A 14,260-nucleotide genomic window follows, 5' to 3' on the forward strand; every position below is an offset into this window, starting at 1 on the left:
CAACGGAGTTTAATTCTGGATTGGAGAGGAATGAACCATAGGCTATCATTTCATCCCATTCATACATGGGCGTAGATTTGCGTGGGGACTTACATGTAAGGACGTGTCCACAATGTCAAATGACGACTGAAATGTCCCCACCAATAATCAGGTTGAAATTATTATTATATTATTTCCCACTTCCTTCAATGACGCCTATACACTGTAAACCCCAACAGGTTCAATGAACTCAAAATATTTGATGAAACTGATTACCTCAAATATTTAGCTATGTTAAAAAATATTTTAAGTAATTTCTACTTAAAATGAGACTTTTTTTAATGCTCAAAATCTTTAAGGACAAGGATAAAATTAAAAAGAATAATGTGAGAAATAGATGTTTTAAGTTATTGTTACATTAGTCAGACAAGCTCTTAAGACTCCAAATCTTTGAGAAAATGAACAACATTAAAACAAATAATTTCAACAAACAAACATTTTAAGTAATTACTACTCTAAACTAGAAGTTCACATTCAATTGTTTAGGAAGTTGATGAACTGAAACATAATAATTTGACAAACAAACATTTTAAGTAATCACTACTTAAATCGTTGATAAGTTCAATGAACCTGATCATTTTAAAACCATTGTTAAAACTAACAAAATTGACACTGGAAATGGAGTTGATGTTTTTAAGTTATCACTCCTAATAATATATTCATGTTATCACCATGACTCATTCAGTTTCTCAGACCTAAACATTGACACTTCAGTCTCTTATATTATTAAGTTGACTTCACTCTATTGAAACACATTTTTTGACTGTTTACTACTGTACCTCAATATCAAAAATATTTTATTTGTTATTTGTTGTTTTATTCAAATAAAAAACTACTCAAAAGACAATTTCAATGCAGATTCCATTTATTTAAGAATTCCATTAGAATTCTAACAGAACAACATCACCAACAATGCGGTTAATACAGAAAATCAAAGAAATAATAACCTTTTACCACTTCAACAAAGGTAATAATACTCAAATAACAAAATAATAGGCCAACATAAATAAAAGCGAAAAGCTCCATTGCTTGCTTGAGTATTAACATGCTGGCAGTACCAACCATGAGATTTGGAAAACAGAATGCTTACTCATCCATCATCAGCAATTTATTTTCAAGGCTAAGCAGCAGTCTAGGAGGTAACCGCTTCAGGTCTTCCAAACCCATTATAATTTTTTGAATGAAATTAAATGTGTAGGACAATTGCTTTGGATAATCGAGATGAAGTGTAGCTTAGAAATCTAGACGCGCCCCTAGCGGCAAATTACATTTGCTGCCAGGGCTAGCCTAGCAACTCTCCGTTGGCTTGTGAGCTCCAGAAATCGAAACTCAATCAGGCCAATGAAATCGTGTAGAGTCGTTAGGTGGGCTTAACATAATGATTGATGGCAGAGTTGCAACGGTTTGGCTTGAATTCCCTGCTACTTGAAAACAAATAAGATGGATGTTGCTGTTGGCGAACAGTGTGACACGAGTTAAGCTTTTATTAAGTTGGCAAACGTTTGAACTAGCCAACTAGCTCCGCTGGTGGGAAATGCATTGGACTCATAGCGCTGCCGCTGTCCTGTTGCGTGCAGAGGGAATTTGAAAGACACTGCGAACGGTGAGTGCCCAGACCCTACATTTTAATGTGGGTCTGGCTCGTCAGGCTAGATGAAGTGCATAAATTAAGCAAAATAGCAAAATTAACGTCTCTGTCAACTCTGCTATATCACACACAACAATATCTCTGTCAAGAACTATAGAATGAATAGCAGGACCAAACTTCACAAGCAGAGTATCTGCACATTTTTCAAGTGCAAATTTAAAGACTTTTAAGACCTTTTCAAGACATCTAAATAGAAAAAATAAGACTATACCACGCCAAAAAAGATAAACATGACAACACTGTTTTATGCAATGTTTTTTACTAACTTTAACACCCATCCCATTTTGGATGTCTACAGAAGTTACCAAATATAGATTTTTGGGGAAAGAAAATCATTTATTGTGTGTGAATCACCTTCACAGCTATAAATGGCCAATTTTAGGGTCTGGACTTGTTGCTTTTGAAGCTGGCTGTACATATCTGGTTGTGCTACTGGCTGAGGCTGACTGTTCCTCACCTGTGTCTGTAGTAGCCTAGGCTACTTGCCAAAGACATGTGTACTGGACTGGATTCTCTTCAATATTTTTTTTCAAATGTAGACTAAAGCTATTTAAATATTTTAATAGGCCTACTTTATGTAATTTACTATGTGCATCTATTGTGCCATATGCAGCACAGCAGATCGATCAAAGTTAATCCATTAGGCTACTTTACATTTTGCATACATTCTGTTGTATCTAAACCAACCAAAGCTTGACTGAAACATTGTAAAACCATTGACTTGTTTTAAAAAAATGTATGGGAAAAGTGAAATCCCCTATTAATTAAGAGACAGGTCCTCCTCGCATATTATTTTTATTAGAATATTATTTCTGCTGAAAAAACAGCTATGCGGTTTGCAAAGTACTGGGAAAGGCTGACAAGCAAGCCTATTCACTTCCCTGTTGGGTAGGCTAGGCCAGCAACACACGCTGGAGAGATGTAAACAGATGAACTTTACGTGTATTTCCTCCTGATTGCGAAAACTTTCTTTTTCTGTCAGTCCGTGGTTCCTTCATAAATTGCACAGCAAATTATCAGACAAGTGAAAGAAGCACCAGGCATAATTTGACCAGCAGTCTCCACTTCCATGGTTTATGAAACGCTATGCTGCTAAGGGATTGACATCATTTTCATTAAAGCAGTTATTTTAGAGTGCATTACGCCTTTGGTCGGCAAGCTTGGTCTTGAGGATGCTTTGGTGTTGAAGATGTTGACTGGAAGTTGTTTCGTGGGGGAAAAAACAATTGGCTAATTGGTTAATATGGGTGTGTGTGATTGTGACAATAATAAGCAGAGAATGACATTGACCATTTTCTCTATCTCCTGTTGCTATGTCACTTTTCAAGTCCAGGCCTGTCTGGAGAAATGATATTTCGCCCACTCAATTAGAGGCACTCAGCGGCAGCTCAACCTAAACAGGGGGTGTAGTGGTAAAATAAGAGGTGGGAACACTATCAGTTCTGTGATCACGCTAAGGTGGACTGCGCCATGCAGTAGTGGGTTTTTAAAAAAGGCATTCAGAACATGTTTGATGAAGGTGGAGGGCAGACGCACAATATTGTCCAGGTGCATTGTAGGCTATAAATGCCCTCCGCTGGCTGCAGATAATTGCAGATTAACAATAAACAGTAATGCTAATCTGAGGTACCTGTCTAGTTTTATTCCATAAATATATTGTTTTTATAGACGTTATTGGCATGCGCGATCAAGAGCTTCCATGTACGCTTGTGGCTGTTGACATGAATCAAACATGTTCTGAATGCCTTTTTAAAAAACCCACTACCGCAGTCCACCTTACCGTGATCACAGAATTACCACTAGGCCTACACTCTGCCTAGGTTGAGCTGCCGCTGAGTGCCTCACATTGAGCGGGTGAAATCTGATTTCTGCTGAAAGGCCTGCACTTGAAAAGTGACATAGCAACAGGAGATTAAAATAAATAGTCAATGCCACTCTCTGCTTTTTACTATCACAATCACACACCCCCATATCAACCAATAAGTCAATTATGTTCCCCCTCTGCAGGGGCAAAAATAATAAACAACTTCCAATCAACATCTTCAACACCAAAGCTTCCTCAAGCCCAATCTTGCCGACCAGGTGTAATGCACTCTAAAATAACGGCTTTAATGAAAATGTCAATCCCTTAGGTTCAGGGATATAGTGGAGGCTAAACGCAAATAAACTAAGTTTGTCCACCTCTGAAATTTGGATAAGAGACAGGCATATTTTTTCTTGCCCTTTTCACACCTTTAGTGATACACACGTTAAAAACATCTTCACTTTGCAACCACTACACTTCCTCCAGTAGCCTTCTACTTCTTGATCTACAGAATGCAGATGACACCCGCACAGAACAAATGCTTCCCCCAAAATGTAATTGCGGATAAAAAAAATAATACACGAAACCGGATGGAGACATTTCACTCGCTTGGCGGTCCCATACAAAAATGTAATACCTCCCTTTTGAAAATTCAAGACATTTCAGACAATTTAAGACTTTTTTAGGTCATAAAAACAGAAAGTTGTATTTAAGACATTTTTTAAGACTTTTTAAGGATCCGCGGGGACCCTGACAAGGGAGTCTGTATCACCCGAGACAGTGAGAATAGCTACAGCTGCATCGGAGAAGTCTGGCAGGTCAATTTCTTCTGCCTGAAGAACATGACAGTAATTAGTTAATGAGTAGAGTAGTCAATGAAAAACACTACATGTGTATTTAATATAATATGAAATACCAGTGAATGAAAAGTTCAGGTAAAATTCCCAAATATGACATTCTTGGTGAATTACTGTAGTATGATTTAATTGCTATTCTGGTGGCTAGGAAGATGGTTGTGGTTGTTGTCTTTTGGCTGCAAGGTAGTATCAGAGAGGGCTGAATAGAAATAGAGATATATAGAGAAGACAAAGTAAAAAAAGAAGAAAGAGTGAAAGAGGACACACAATTTAATCAAAAACTTACATTCCAGGTCTTAAAAAATCCATCTTCCCACAGGAAGATGGGAAGGGCCTGCAGAGTAATTTTCCTTCTGGTGTTGACATTGACATCTTCCTAGAAAGACAGAGGGATTGTGGGGTAATGGGAAGACAAATCAGCAGAATATTAATCCTATGCATATATTAAACAAGACTATAGTACAGGTGACATAAATACAAGATTAACTCCTTCACGCTCCTGATATGCAACCTCCTGCTCTCTTTCTATGAAATCGTGAGAGATGAATGTTCAGTGCATTAATAGACTGGAATGAGCAAATGCGTGAGTGGTGTATGCATGGTAATGGGCTGACCCTTGAAAACTGACTGTGATTTAACTAATAATGGCAAAGTAACTGAGCCTGTGTCTCGGAAGAGGCGTCACATGACCTGCATAGCCAACACATTTTGAAAATGCCACATAAAATAAGTCTAAGGTGTCATCCCTTCTTTGATACAAAAACATCACTCAACCCTAGCCTTTGTGTATCCCTGTGGAGAGATGCAAAGGGATAACATTATGCTAGGCTATTCTCATTGGTAAATAAATGCTTACAAAATATCACTATAACTTATAATAATATAGGCTACACGTTGGCTACATTGTGACACTAATAAATGGAGGACAAGTAAGTTATCACTTACCATGATGTGATGGTGGTTCCTTGCACAGAACTGAAAACATGTCACACAGCCATCTGGTCCTGAGGGGAAAAATATTATGAACAGTATTATTTCACTTTTTTGAACAAAAGTCAGTCAGACAGTCTCTTCATCTCTCTGTATAGGCAGGCCTATCAGAGTCAGACGTTGCCATTGATCATGCTTAGGCTATTGTCAGTAGTTCAGAGCTACAACTTGGCTTCCTATCCGTATTAACAAAACTGGAATTGACGTTAATATAAGACATATGCTATTGCTGCAGGGTTATTCTTCAACTATGGTACACTTTGACCTGGTAATTTTTAGAAAATGTAACATCTATCAGTATAAAACTTTTTGCATGTTAATTATCTACTCTTTCTAGAAACTTGCCCTAATACACACTCAGTAGCCTACACAGTGAGCACACAGTGAGGTGAAGCACACACTAATCCCGATGCAGTGAGCTGCCTGCTACAGCCACGCAATGTATTCATTTTCCAGAAATGTTGTATGTTGTATTATTTTTACATGTTTAACTTAAAATATGTGTTGTGATGGAAATGACAAAGTGTGGTGGAGATGACAATGACATACATAGACAAATTTAAAAGCATTACTGTAAAATTGAAAACAAAAAAATGCGTCCCTGCCATATGTTATGTAATTATGATGTTTTTTCTACTAGATTCTTTAGTAGGCCTACTATGAAGCAAATAAACTGTGTTTTTAGGGCAATGTCATTTCCACCACCAAAAACAAAAAAGTAGTAAATATTTTTTAGTTTTTCTTATTTCTTCCAAGGACAAGAAAAGTGTCATAGTTGAAGAATTACCCTGCAGTGTTACTTTGCATTACATCTAGCAGCTAATGCGAACCATAGCTTATGGCAGCTTATGGTAGGCTCAGGGGTAGTGCAGGGCGGTATACCGGTTCACACCGTATACCGGTGTATATTTTCGTTATGATATAAATTTTTAATATACCGCCATACCGGTGTATTTGATTACACAACGTTTGGAACGCTGTGCCGCGCGACAGTGTTTCAGACAGGACTTTTTTCACACGCACGCATGGTGCCACTGCGGGGCATAGTGAGGGTAAACACAAAACACCTTAAGTTTTTCCCCTGAAGTATGACCCTTAAGGCTTAATTTCTCCTTAGGTAAAGGGGTTTATTTAAGGGTGTTGCACAGAAATAATACCTTAAATTGTTTCTTTAGTTAAGGAAAAACGTTAAGGGATACTGCATTGAAAAGGATTTACCGTCACGAAAATTCTATTGAGATTATTCAACAGCTGTAGCTGGCTAGTAGGTGATGTCGTTAGTTAGCAACCCACCGAACACAGTGACGTTTAATGATCTTATCATTCATCTCACCTTAAGAATATTCGCTGAAATTATCCAGGTAGCAAGTAAAGCGTGTTATAGACATGCACTGAGCAATACTAGCTGGCTAGTTAAGTGTGCTTGCAAAGCAGCACACTTACTGTTCTTCTTAAGTTTTATTATTATGACCGCCGCTAGCGAAGCTAGCGAAGTGGTCACATAGGGATTGTTAAAGTTTTTTTTTTTTTCCCGTCATCTCCATAATTTTGTCAACGATAACCGGGACACCGAACCACTGGGGCACATGACATTTGGTGAGTATGTAGCCCCACTAGACTTTTACGGAAAAATTTCGTTTGGTCCCCGGGGGCCACTCCCCCCCCGCGCTGGGCCCCCCGAAACCCAAAAAATGCTGTTTTTCCTAAATAACTACCTGAACCGTGGCACCAAGGATGAAGACATTTTCATGGTATGTTGGTCTCAAGGGCCCACATCAACCTAGCCCATAATCACTCATTTGTGATTTGCACCCCCCCGGTAAAAAATGAAAATGCAATATCATTCTGCTTTAATCGCCCCTCTCTTCAGTTAAGATGTTCAGAACTGCACCACATTTTTTGTGTATGATTAACCTGACATTCTCTGCGGGTATGCCAAGTTTCGTAGAATTTCATCCATGGCGGGGTCTAAAAAAATTAAGTTTTCTACAAATACATCAATAATCAAATTGGCCTCCATCACTCAACCAATGCTAACGGTAACATTATTTTACCTACTCTAGGCTATTGATATAATTTAAGATTAACGTAGCCCACCTGCAGTAAAAACCAAGCATGTCCGATAAACATTCTCAGATTTATTTCGGCTTCAAGAAGAAATGGGAATTACATGTCATGCAGAAATCATCCTACCCTTATTAGACGTTCTCTGTGGTAAACTACAGTCTTGTCCTAGAAGCATAGTGTCTTTCCAACCCACTTTAGATTAACTTCCAACAAAATTACGTCTCACTGCAACGATGCGCCATCTGGTGGACAAACGACTACGTGACGCCAATACTGGAAATGCAGCCAAATTATTATGATGAATGTTTGGTTTTCCTTTAATCCTACTGAATTTGTAATTATGTATCGGCCGTTGTAATTGGCGGTACTGATGGTATGTGTGTGCCTGTGTGTGTGTGTGCGTGTGTATGTGTGCACCACCATCTACAGGCCAATGAGTGTACAGTTACTAAATGTACACATAACCATACATGCGGTTATAGGCTACCAAGCAAATTGATAACAGCACTAATTGCATCTTTCGACTGTCATCTCATTTGCTTATGACCATAACCTAGGCTACTAACAGGAGTGAGTGAGTTAGCCACAACACGTTCGCTACGTGATGGTTTTCTAATGGAAAATATATAGGCTACCTGAAAGATAACCTGTCTATGATGCATCCTAAACACCGGGCTGGGACATTTAGCTCAAAGTCTCAAAAAGCATCTAAGTCAACGTTCATTCCCAAACACCCATATAGGTTACTTCAATCCTCTATTTTCAAAGGTGATTCAAGTAAGGAAGAGCATGGCTCAAAGTAAAGTAACTAGGACTGAAACTACATAAATTCGTCAAAGTGAATAATTTGTGTCAACTCGCCGCAATGTAGATTTATTAACGCACCCGTGATCTACCACTTCATTTAAACCAAATGTTTTTAGAGCGCACGTTGAGAGATGTATCCAGGGCAGGGCTGTACCTACACATATTTGTTGCACGTGCTACAAAAATCATTCTTTGCGATGGATGATTTAGTACCAACGTTACACAGGTCCAATACAGTTTTGCCTATGGCTATACCCTAAGACTGAGACGTTTTTTGTTTGTTCGAAGTGTGTTTAGGGTGTGAGAGGGGAGTCGATGTGCTTTGATTCCAGCTTGGTAGTAGTAGCAAAGATCCTTGATTACTAGCGCTCCGCTTTAACCCTCTCTGGTAGTAGTCTATGTGATTAAAAAACACGTGTGTGTGAAGTATCCAAACAATGATAACGCTTTCGGCTGCTTTAGCCACAGACCTTGAGCTACTGTACAGTGGGTTGGGTTCCATATAGAAGTGTCGCTTTCCGTGATTCACACAGCTGCGTGAAATGTATTAGGCTACTACTGATATGCAAAACTATTAACTTTTCGCCAAGAGGTGGCAGCTTAAGTCCGCTTGATAGGCCTACTGTAAGCCATTGGTTCCCAAAGGAGATTTTATTTGGGTCGCCAGCATAGCCTAGTGACAATTTAGGCTATGTTGTGTAATAGGCCTAGCATAGGGCCTACCTTATATAGCCTATAGTTTGTTAAGTCACGGTTTTGTCATAACTCCCTCTATGCATTTTTACATTTAGAATAGCTCTGAAACCGGGGGCGAACACGTTGCAGGGGGCGGGGGGCCAGTGCGTGGATATCTCAATCGCAAAATTAAACAATATTTAGGCTGGGTGAACTCAGTGCATTTGTGCCCCTTCTGTTATTAGAATGCTAAGCGGAGATTTAACATCATTCATTTCTTGTGTGGCTAGAACAGACATCCCAACCTGCAAAAAGTCATTTCAGGGAGGTAATTTTAGAATTTGGTAGTTTGTTTTTTTCATGTAGCCTTGGCAACTAGCCATCTAGTAGGCTATGCCTGAATAGCCTAAATTGGCACTTAAACTCACCTCAACATGTCTTTTGCAATCATTTAACCAGGCATGGGCAATGCTAAAGTCACTGTTACAAACAGGCAGCGTGCAATACTAGCCTCATTATTTTTTACTCTTATGAGTAGCCTACATTTTCCTTTTTTTGAGGCACTGACTCTGCTATGACGCTCCTATTCCTAGTATACACTGAACTGATTAATTAAGTTCGGGAGATAATAAAGCCCGCCTACACTGAAAACGTATTGGTTGATTTAGCGAAACAGGCCAATCAGGATGCTTTCTGTCTTGGATGCGCTCAGGCACACACGCACCACCCCTCTCTCTCTCTCTCCCTCGTGTGCACACTACACTCAGATGCACACGCAGTCTCGCATCATGCTCGCTCTTGATCGCTCACTCTAGATTCCAGGAGATTTTATTTAATTTCCGGGCGTCAGGGAGCCGCTATCAATATGCGGGAGACTCCCTGAACTTCCGGGAGACTTGGGATGTCTGCTAGAAGCTAGCTAGCTATGGTTAGAGCACCAGGGGCAAGTGTAATGCTGCTTTCGAGATGTCATGTAAATCCGCCGCCCGAGTTGCTCTGACGCGTAAACGTGACGTAATTGCCACTTATAGTGTTCCAAATGCGTCTTTGGGCTTTTGCTACAGGACGAGTTGGAAAGAACATGGACGCCACCAGTGCAGCAGCTGCCATGCTAATGCTGGACGTTTTCCTAGAACATGAGAACAAGCTCATAGCTCATCTAAACAAGCTCCTGGAGCTCCAGAAAGAGGCGACAGAAGTAGAAAATAGAATACGAAAACGGTACGTTCACATTTCAGTATGTTTGGTCGTGTACAGACTTGTTTGCAAATGCATTTTTAACTCGAAGGCTAGCAACTAGCTACCAGTGTGCTAAAAACAATAGCGACGTGACTGTTGTCTGTGAGTGTTGATCTGCTTCTAGTATTCTATGCAACGCATATCTTCTAACATCGTTAGAAGAAAATGCATTTTAGAAGCTGGATGTGAATAACACCGTCTTGGATGTCCAAAAGAGGAAGATGAAAACGACTAAGAAGTGGTGTTCTAGAAAAGTTTGGGCAAAACCAAAGACAGTTAAATATATGCTTCTATCAACATTGTGTTGGTTGTATTACGTATATGACGTGTCTTGCTGACACTATTCCTGTGTTTTGTAATAAAAGTGTTAAACCTTACATTTTATGTTTCTTTATTTATAAATCAGTATAATGAGGGGGACATGGAAAGGCTTGTGTCGCACAGTAATCACATTGTAGAACCATATAAAGCCATTCCAATGAATGTGTATGAAAATGTCACATTCCAGACTGAAAATGGGCCATTTCTGCCATTTGCCCCTTAGTTTTAAAAGGCATAAGCACTTAACTCTGTGTGTGCATCAGAAAAGGTCACATGCCAGACTCAATGGGCCATACAGTGGCAGTGTCATGTCACTCTTATGTAGATACATACCATTATGAAATCCTTCCAGCTTCATCACACCTACTTACAATTAATGTTTCTGTCATTATAGACCAGTCTATTTAATGGGGGGAAATGGAAAGTTCACATTCCAGACTCAATGGGCCATACAGTGGCATTGTCATGGCACTCTTATGTAGATACATACCATTATGAAATCCTTGGCCACAACTTTGCACTGACATGGTTCACAGTATCTGCGGGTGTGATGGCTCATGATTTATGGGTGTGATAACAATGCAAGGTATCCTTTGCATGACTGCAGTGAGGTGCCTTTGTAACTAAACATACTTGGGTGACATAAACACTCAGGCTTGGATAAGTTACACAATATGTGTTTATTTTGAATAAAAAAGTTACAACAATAACAAAAGTGCAAAATAAGATTACAACACAAAAGGTTAATTTAAGTTAAAAAATAGTACCAAATGTTACAAAAAAAGTAAAGTCAAAAAATAGTCAAAAAATCTTCACAAATCTTCCCGCCTCACTTGCTTCTCCACCATCCTGCTGAACAACTGGATGAGGGCACTTCTATCTTCCCTCATCGCCCTCATCTCCGCCAGGGTCTGTTCATGGCTCTGTGCAGCAGTCAGCAGACGTGTGTCAGCAGAATCAGACCTCTCGAGGTAGGCCAAGAGGCCATCCAGGTGCCAGAGGGTTTTTTATAGGGTTAATTTAATAATGTTGCTGCGTGAATCACGGTAAGCGCGAATGAAGTGGCCACTTCTTAATGGGAGTCACTGTATGGAAGTAGGCTAAGTAAAATGGAAGTAGGCTAAGTAAAATAGAGATGTTTAAAATAAGATAAAGTTGGATATGCCCGCTTGACAACGGCAGAGATAACTGGCCTTTGGCCATAGCAACCATCCATTTAGATTAGAACGACTGGCCTTCATAGCAACCAAGGATCTTAGCTGTGATTCATGTACAGTATGCATGCAATGTGATACAAAGTATAGAAAGGTGATGAAATATACAGAGACAGGTCAAGAAATATAGTGCAATGTAGACAGTAGTATACAGTTGATTTACAGAAGGTGGTTTAGAGTAATATGATTTAAATATAAATATGTGCAGTGTATTAGCAGTTATCTCATAGAATAAGTAGAATAATGTATGTAGATGTAGCGGTAACATTATAATAGTAGAAATAATAATATAGATATATGCAGTGTATTAACAGAATATAATAAAACAGAATAAATATGGATATTCAATATGACAAATATATAACAGATATGTAGGCTACATAACATACAGCTATGTGCAGTGTGGAAACAGTGTCATTGTAGTGCAGAAACAACATCATAAGAGTAGTAAGAATAAGTCTATGTGCAGGATGAATAGTATGAAGATCAGTAGAATAACTATGTATAAATGTAATTACAGTAGGCCTATGTACATTTGTAAATAAATAGAAAACTATGGGTGGGAGGGATAGATTAATTTTATTTAATCGTAAAAGTAAATTGCATTCAATTAAATTGCAATTAAAAATCTTTCCAGTAGGCTTTAATGTCACGCAAAAAGTACAACCAAAGCTGAGCTTGATCAACTAGAACGTCTAAAGAACCAGAACTTGAGTGTAGTTTTTTGCTGGGTCCCAGGCCATGTTGGTCTGAGGGGAAATGTGAAAGCGGACAGTGCTGTTAAGCAAGCCCTCAATGAAAAAGTCACAGAATGTCATATCCCTGCCCCAGACCTTAAACCTATACTGAACTCTTACATCACAGATAAGTGGCAATCTGAATGGTATTAATGTACCAACAACAAGCAAGGAATGATTTTCACGTTTTCATGATCCATTTTCTGGGTCGTTATGGGCCACACAAAATACGGTGTTGCTAAAATTACTCCTATTGTGGCTATTAGAGACATGCGTTCATGAGTATCCAGCTACATTCAATGAGTTAAGTAAAATACATTCACACACACAAAAAAAAACATCACTAATGTTGTGGACATTCCTTTATTCTGAGATACATCAATAGGCTCTCAAAACAATCCCAAACAGACACAAGGTCTTTATAGAGCAAATCTATATAGATTATTTGTCAAATAAACCAGTAAAACAGAATTAGGGGATGGAATATATAACATTCACACTCATAGCTCATATTTTTAAAATAAATCAGTGAAAAAGTATCCTGACAAACAAGCAACATTTTAATGCCTTAGTCATATTTCATAATTTCAAATTTTTCTCTAGGTTACCTGATAGCCCAGTTTGAGAGGTGCAAGACGCGTGACATTATTTATTTTTTCAGCCAATCACTGCTGTTGAGAAGAACAGGGAATTCCAAGGCACTCTCAATTCTCAAAGGTTAAAAAGCCTTTATTTTATTGGCTTGGTTACATTTAAATATAATAGTTATAGTAAAGACTCTATTCACTTCTTGGACCTTACCATCTTTAAAGATGAACAAGGGTCTTTACATACCTCTATATATAGGAAACCAACAGACAGAAACACCATTCTACATGCTAAAAGCTTCCACCCCAATTGGCTTAAAGAGAATGTACCTTTTGGGCAGTTCCAAAGAGTTCGAAGAATTTGTGACCAAGATGAGGTTTTTGATCGTAATTCTAAAGAGATGATGACAAGATTTTTGGAACGGGGATATAAGAACACCACGCTCCAGAATGCTTACTCTAGAGCAAAACACACTGACAGGTCATCTCTACTGAAAAGAAACACACACAAATAGACAAAAGATAGACCAATATTTGTCACTAAGTACAGCACAGAGGCTGAACAAATTAAACGAATTATAAAAAAGAATTGGGGGATTATTGAGAGTGATGGCCTACTGACCCAGGTCTTCCCTGAACCACCTCTGATAAGTTTTAAAAGATGCCCTACTCTGCAAGACAAACTGGTCCACAGCTACCTCAAACCAGATTGCCAACAAACATGGTTGGGCACCAGGCCCAAGGGCTGTTACAAATGCCACCACTGTAATCATTGTTCTAATGTAATGCAAACCAAAACTTTCCAAGATGTTGTATCCCAAAAACAACTCATTATTAACCACTTTATTAATTGTAAAACCTCTTTTGTCATTTATAGACTGGAGTGCCCTGCATGCAATGTTTTCTATGTAGGAAGAACAAAACGACGATTACAAGATAGACTGGCTGAACACAAATATGCAATCCGCACTGGCAACATTAACTATCCCATGGCAAGACACTACATGGAACATCATAGTAGTGACCCGTCCACCTTACAGGCCTGTCGGATTGATCACATTCCACGGACCTTGAGGAAAGGTGATAGACAGAGACAGTTAAATCAGAAGGAAACCTTCTGGATTTATAAATTGCAGGCCACTAAATATCCGGGCCTAAATGAGGACCTTGACTTTAGAGTCTTTATTTGATGCTTTGTTTGTTTGTGTGTGTTTTGGGTTCACTCTCTACATATTTGTTTTTAATTTGATAATAATGTGTCTGAATGTTGACTTT

At 38.8% G+C, this 14,260-nt stretch overlaps 2 long non-coding RNA genes across 2 annotated transcripts; one reads left to right on the top strand and one right to left on the bottom strand.

Moving 5' to 3' along the window:
- Positions 1–4,201: 4,201 nt before the first annotated feature.
- On the bottom strand, positions 4,202–5,433 carry LOC143115107 (uncharacterized). Its single transcript, XR_012985050.1, has 3 exons — positions 5,294–5,433; positions 4,635–4,724; positions 4,202–4,324 (listed from the first exon to the last, which is right to left on the bottom strand). It is a non-coding gene; the product is annotated as an uncharacterized LOC143115107 (long non-coding RNA).
- A 4,211-nt stretch (positions 5,434–9,644) lies between these two features.
- Positions 9,645–10,503, top strand: LOC143114619 (uncharacterized). The gene is made up of 2 exons (XR_012984964.1): positions 9,645–10,108; positions 10,286–10,503. It is a non-coding gene; the product is annotated as an uncharacterized LOC143114619 (long non-coding RNA).
- The last annotated feature ends 3,757 nt before the right edge of the window (positions 10,504–14,260 follow it).

Source organism: Alosa pseudoharengus, unplaced genomic scaffold, assembly GCF_046254945.1.
Source record: "Alosa pseudoharengus isolate Yale_2024_CS ecotype anadromous, Long Island Sound unplaced genomic scaffold, YU_APseudo_1.1 YU_APseudo_1.1_scf_9, whole genome shotgun sequence".
Classification (NCBI taxonomy): domain Eukaryota; kingdom Metazoa; phylum Chordata; class Actinopteri; order Clupeiformes; family Clupeidae; genus Alosa; species Alosa pseudoharengus.